This window comes from Pecten maximus, chromosome 6 (genome assembly GCF_902652985.1).
Source record: "Pecten maximus chromosome 6, xPecMax1.1, whole genome shotgun sequence".
In the NCBI taxonomy this organism is placed as follows: Eukaryota; Metazoa; Mollusca; class Bivalvia; order Pectinida; family Pectinidae; genus Pecten; species Pecten maximus.
In genome coordinates, this window is record NC_047020.1 from 28,274,178 (window position 1) to 28,281,510 (window position 7,333).

Here is a 7,333-nt window from a genome sequence, read left to right on the forward strand (position 1 = left end):
TTCCCCATACTGTGTGTATTGTGTGTGACCAGTGTCGACGTATGTGTTCAGTACATTTTCCCCATACTGTGTGTATTGTGTGTGACTAGTGTCCACGTATGTGTTCAGTACATTTTTCCCATACCGTGTGTATTGTGTGTGACTAGTGTCCACGTATGTGTTCAGTACATGTTCCCCATACTGTGTGTATTGTGTGTGACCAGTGTCGACGTATGTGTTCAGTACATTTTTCCCATACTGTGTGTATTGTGTGTGACCAGTGTCCACGTATGTGTTCAGTACATTTTTCCCATACCGTGTGTATTGTGTGTGACTTGTGTCCACGTATGTGTTCAGTACATTTTCCCCATACTGTGTGTATTGTGTGTGACCAGTGTCCACGTATGTGTTCAGTACATTTTCCCCATACTGTGTGTATTGTGTGTGACTAGTGTCCACGTATGTGTTCAGTACATTTTCCCCATACTGTGTGTATTGTGTGTGGCTAGTGTCCACGTATGTGTTCAGTACATTTTCCCTCATACTGTGTGTATTGTGTGGGACTAATGTCCACGTATGTGTTCGGTACATTTCCCCCCATACCGAGTGTATTGTTTATGACTAGCGTCCATGAATGTTTTTATTCACTTGATGTAAATGTCAGAGGTGTAGCCGAATGGTTATGTCTGTGTAAGCACGGGTATTGTAATATGTAAGACTTTAAACAGCGCCATTTGGTTGTATTTGAATAGTCCTTACCTGGTAAATAATACCACAAATTATTCACACCGAATTGGGTTACGCCAATATTTTTACTTCCATCAGACGTCACGGAAAATCAAACATGTATCATGATTGGTCATTTACTGGCCTGTACGTCATCTATATACGTATATAAAATTTATTCAAATATATAAATATAGAATATATTAATACATATTCATTTCTATCACTGGCAATGATTTTTCTCTCTAATGGTTGGTATTGAGATAAGTCGATGTAAATATCACTAGCTGATGGACTGTATTGATTAATTTTTGAGAAACCCTAAAAAAAAATCAGCTGTGGACAAGATATCTCCATTGTAAAACAACTCTTTACTTCGCCAATATTAATACTGCGAGAATTTGGGCTATTTAACCGATCAGGCATTCCGAATCCCATTGTGAGAAGAAGAAGAAAACCAAAACATAAAACAAATGAGTGCTCCATTTAAAACAAGAAGCCCAAGGGTCTTCATGGCCATCTGACTCTAAATTAATGACCCTTATACTATTGTAGTATGCATTCTCTGTAGCAGGTATAGTGGCACTGTTGGCCATGGTGGCCATCTTGGAATTTGGATCAACCCAAAAAATAACAACACTTGATCAAGATTATCTCAGGATCATTTCTGGTAAGTCAGAGTTGAATCCCACAGGTGGAATTTGAGAAGAAGTTTGAAAAAGGTGTTGTTCAGAAAAAAACCAGAATTGCGCAGTGATGCTACAAAATGGCCGCCGTGGCTGCCGTGTCAAAGTTTTTACGAAGCCGAAAAATAACAACACTTTGTTGGCTCTCCTTAGTAGTACAAAAGTAAGGTTTCTGGGCCAGGGTCACCCGGTGCACTCCCCTATATAATCCTTACCACCTCCCTGGCACCTCCCTAGTGGCACCCCCCTTGACAGGGGGGTACCGATGACGTCACAGGTAGAGGGTTATCCGGTGCACTATAAAACGGGTCACGTCCCTCAGGGGGTACAGATGAAGCAAGGTCACGCCCCATTCGTCAGGGGGGAACCGATGACGTCATGAGTTGAGAGGATATAGGTCGACGAGTTTTACTGACAGTTCTATATTTAAAGCGGTTGTATCATGCTTAGAAATAGCCAAACAGTTTCAAGCGGTCAAGTTAATTTGGGACATTCTATGATACACTAAGTAAACAAAAAACAAAAGACGATACATATCTTATACAACATTTATGAATATCTTTGTAGCGAACGATTGAATATGGTTATGTAGTAAATAAATTTCAATAGGTTAGGTATGATTGGTTTTACCTAGAACAAACATTCTGCAGTATGATGCTGAATATGACAGACACTATGTAAGATAAGAAATATCTACAGCTTTTCCTAATTAAATCGCCGGGTTTCCCCTAATTGCATCACGCTTAATATAGCCTAACCGGTTTCAACCGGAACCTTCTAAGACGAATATGATGATCGCCTGGCTTACCGATAATGAAAAGGTCATGCTTGATATCACGACAGTTACTGATGATGCGACACGTGGATATATACTGGAAGTGGATCTAGAATATCCTACAGAACTCCACGATCTACACAACAAATACCCACTAGCACCCGAACGGGTAACCGTGGGAAAAGATGAACTGTCTGACTACAGTAAAACCTTATGTCGCACTGTGGAAATCTACATGATGGTGAAAACCTTCACGATTGTTTGGATCATTATAACTCAGCACAAAAACTCGTTCCAAACCTTAGAAATAAGGAAAAGTATGTAGTACACTACAGAAACTTAAAACAATACCTCTCACTCGGAATGAAACTCTCAAAAGTCCACAGAGTGTTAACCTTCGAGCAGGCACCATGGTTGAAGACTTATATAGATTACAACACGGAAAAAAGGAAACAATCTCGAAACAATTTCGAGAAAGATTTCTATAAATGAATGAGCAACAGCGTGTTTGGCAAGACAATGGAGAACTTAAGAAAGAGAATGGACGTCAAGCTTGTGAACAGTGAGAAGAAAGCAATGAAACTTACATGCAAACCCACATTCCACGAGTTCAGGATTTTCTCTGACGATTTAGTCGGTGTTCACATGCTTAAGGCAAAGTTGTTTTTGAATCGACCAATCTACGTCGGATTCAGCATTCTTGACATCTCAAAAACATTGATGTATGATTTTCATTAGAATTACATCAAGCAGAAATTTGGATCTAATGCCCGCCTTCTCTTTACCGATACCGACAGTCTAGCATATACCATTCAGACAGATGACTTCTACCAACATATGTTAGAGGACAGTGATTTATTCGATACATCAGAGTTCAGGAAAGACAATCCACTCTACAGTATAAAAAAAAAACAAGAAAGTACTGGGCAAAATGAAAGATGAGACTCATGGCGATGCGATCCATGCCTTTGTTGGGCTGAAATCAAAGATGTATGCATATACATACAATACAATGGAAGATATTGGTGGTACAGAAGTGATAACACATGTGGAATCAAAGAAGGCAAAAGGTATCAAAAAGTATGTTATTGAAAACCACACTCGTTTTGAGCAGTACAAGGAATGTCTTCTTCAAAACAGAATTATCATGTCTCACATGAATCAGATAAGAAGTTTCAAGCACCAACTCTATAACATATCGATGACTAAAATAGGCCTGTCACCATTTGACAACAAGCGATATCTGCTAGACGATGGGATTACTAGCTACGCTTACGGCCATTGGAGGATACAAAATTAGGAGAGTGAACTATCCTAGAAAGGTCTCATTTCAGGACCCCGCTGAATGGAAAAGGGTGTACAATCGACACAGATCACCCGAGTACCATTATGTGGGTGGTAGATGACTCTTAGTAGTGTAAATAAATCATATTGTCCATTTTAGAGTAGGCTCTATGTACAGGCAGACACAAGATGGGTCCCTGACTTGTGTACTGCCTTATTGACAGGGATTATAAATATCGATTGTTACAATGTGTCGAATTATATTTTTACCCATATGCACTGCCCGAAAGAGTATAAATAGACCTAACGTCTGAAATTTTGTCATTTCATACCTGGACACCGAGGAGTAAGCAAATAAAGTTCAATGTTGTGACTGCCGAAGATGGTTTTCCAGAATGGATGTAATGAAAAGACATCAGAGTAACGTACATGGTTATCTATCAACACCACTTCAAAAAGACAGCCAGCCAGCGCCGCCGCCGCCGCCGCCGCCACCGCCACCGCCACCGCAACCGCCACAGGAGGGCGGTCATGCGTATCCGCCGCCGCAGGAGGGCAGTCATGCGTATCCGCCGCCGCAGGAGGGCAGTCTTGCGTATCCGCCGCCGCAGGAAGGCAGTCATTCGTATCCGCCGCCGCCGCTGCAGGAGGGCAGTCAGCAAAAGCAGTGGGACTTTGTTTTTAAACATCCCTGTACTGCAAATGTATCGGGACCCACATCATGTGGAAAGACTTATTTTGTCAAGACTTTATTACAAAATTGTTTGTCAAAGATATCGCCAGCTCCACAAAGAATTTTGTGGCTCTACAAACGCTGGCAACCTCTCTATGATATCATCAGGTCAACGGTTGTACCGAAGGTGGAATTTATTCAGGGGATACCACTTGATTTAGATCAGGACTCGTTCATAAACTCCAACGTTAGAAACCTTGTAATACTTGACGACCTAATGTCTACAGCATCTAAGGATCCGAGGATCAATGAGTTGTTTACAGAAGGGAGTCATTACAGAAACCTGTCCGTCGTTACCATCAACCAAAATTGATATTATAACAAGGATCCTACTCAGAGACGTAACTGTCATTACTTGGTTTTGTTTAACAATCCATTGGATAAACAACAGGTCATGACTTTAGCCAGACAAATGTACCCTGAAAATGTTCAACACCTGATGAGCCATTTCAAGAAAGCTACCAGCAAACCCTATGTATAACTTCTCGTCGATTTGAAACCCACTACACTTGAATCTCTGCGCTTGCGCAGTCATGTCTTCGCTCACGAACCTATAAACAGACGTTCGATCATTTTGATAGCAGCAATCGTAGTGAACGGACGTATTTCAGACAGCAGCAAGAAAATCCTGAACATCCTCACCACTTTACCGAAGATATTCCACAGCAGCCCCAAGAATCGGACCAAATGTCTGCCTGTGACGATTGCGGTATCATGTTCCAAGACATGCACGATTTACAGAGCCACTTGAAAACCTGGTGTCCAGAAAATGATTCTAGGAAAAGGAAACGAGAATCAATAGAGGAAGAAGATGGGCCTCAGCCAAAAAGGTGGATCTCATATGAAGAGTCCGACGAGGAAAGTGGTGAAAGTGAAGAAAATGAAGTTTTCATTTCATTGATGAATGAGGCAAGGTCTTCAAATGAGGCTAAATGGAATAAAAAGTATGATAAATATGTAAACGAGGGCATGTCTGATCACGAAGCACAGCAAAAAGCGAACGAGAAGATGAAATTGTCTGATATGGAGCAATTTTACCACAATTATAAAGCCATTATCCAGTACATTCTTCAGCTACGAAATGGTATGATCCACGAAAAGATCATGGATGATGTCACTGAATTCATAGACGATGGATATGGGAATCGTAAAGCAATCAAGATGGCACTTAAAAAGAATCGTCATGTTTTAGAAGAGCTGTGGGACCATGACTCCGAAGATGATGAATCGAACGTTGACTCCGAGGATGAGAAATCGGACGATGACTCCGAAGCAGATGAAAACTGATATAAATAAGGTTTGTTGTTCAAAGCTTCATTTCAACGTCTAGCACTTGACGAGGAAAGATGCCTTCCTGGGAGGATTATCTAAGAGATATTTATTTTAACCCTGCAAATGCGGGGAGTTTCTCCGGACCCGACAAATTGTATAGATATGTACGGAAAGACGGAAAATACGTCATCAGCAAATACAAAATAAGAAAATCGTTACAACGCCAAGAGCCATACAGTCTTCAGAGATCCCTACGACGTCCATTCAAGCGAAACAAAATCATAGTGATGGATATCGACGACCAATGGTCGGCTGATCTCATGGACATGGTCAAATTCAAGAGTGAAAACGATGGTTATTCCTATGTACTCGTTATCATAGATGTCTTCTCTAAGTATTTGTGGATGAGACCTCTAAAAGATAAGAAAGGTGTATCTGTAGCAAAAGCACTACAGGATATTTTATACGAGGGGAGAGAGCCGGGCCGGATACGTACCGATAAGGGCCAAGAATTTCGATCGAAAGAGGTGAATACACTCATGGATGGATATGGCATACAACATTTATATGCCCAAAACGACACCAAAGCCGCCGTAGCAGAGCGTGTCATCAAAACTTTAAAAACCAGACTGTACAGGTATTTTACGCACAGAAGAAACTACTAATACGTTAAGAAATTACAAACGTTTGCCGACAGCTATAATCAAACGTATTACCGGACGATCGGTATGCCCCCCCCCCCCCCCCCCCCCCTTTCAAGTTCAAAGTTGGAGATAAAGTTAGGTTGTCCCATTTGAGAAACCTTTTCTCCCGAGAATATGAGCAAAAATGGACGGGGGAGATATTCACCATTTCTCAAAAGATACTTCGTGGAGGCTTACCAGTGTATAGAGTTAAAGACTTCGATGGAGACGAGATCAAAGGAACCTTCTACTAGTCCGAACTACAGAAAATAGATGTTAGGGACGATGATATGTGGAAGGTTGAGACCATTCTGAAAACCAGAGAAAAAGGTCGAAACAAACAACACTACATGAAATGGCTTCACTGGCCGAAGAAATTCAACTCCTGGATGCGTGCGTCTGGTGTAACCGATTTGTAGGAGAGTGAACTACCCTAGAAAGGTCTAATATCAAGACCCCTTGTTATGGGAAATATACACAGATCGCTCAAGTACTATATCATGGATGGAAGATGGCTCTCGTTTATTTGTAAATATTCATTTGTCCATGATAGAGTAGGTATTCTTTGTAAGGATGGATGTGGGATGGATCTCCGACCTACATTCATTCCATCAATACGGGGAAAATAAAATGTTGTACATAAAAAGTCTTGTTATCTTATATTATGTTTCTTCTCAAATTCCACCATTGTGATTTAACGCAAACTTTGACAAAATAACTATGAGATAGTACTGACCAAGTCTTGTTATCATGGGGTCGATCCACAATCCAATATGGCCGCCATGACGTCATGTATTAAAAAGTTTAAAATGGCCATAACTAAAAAAGGATTTATTCTACAGAGGTCATGTAATTATGTTATTTGTAGATAATGCCTGGCGCTAATATTTACTACAAAAAGTTTTCAGGTCAAAGGTCAAATAAAAAAGTAAGCTATGGGGTCAAATTTTTCTATTTTTAGAAAATCTTCATTTTTCAATCTTTTTCTATTTTTTTTTTTTCAAAATATGATGCAGTTTGTCATTCTGATGATTTTGATGTCCTTAGTTCTTTGGTAACACTTGTCGTTAACGCGGGACGTCATTTTGAATATTTCTCTCTATATCTTATGTATTCCTACAACTCACATTTTAAGTTTCTTCTCAAATTCCACCAGTGCGATTCAACACAAACGTTGACAAAATGATTATGAATA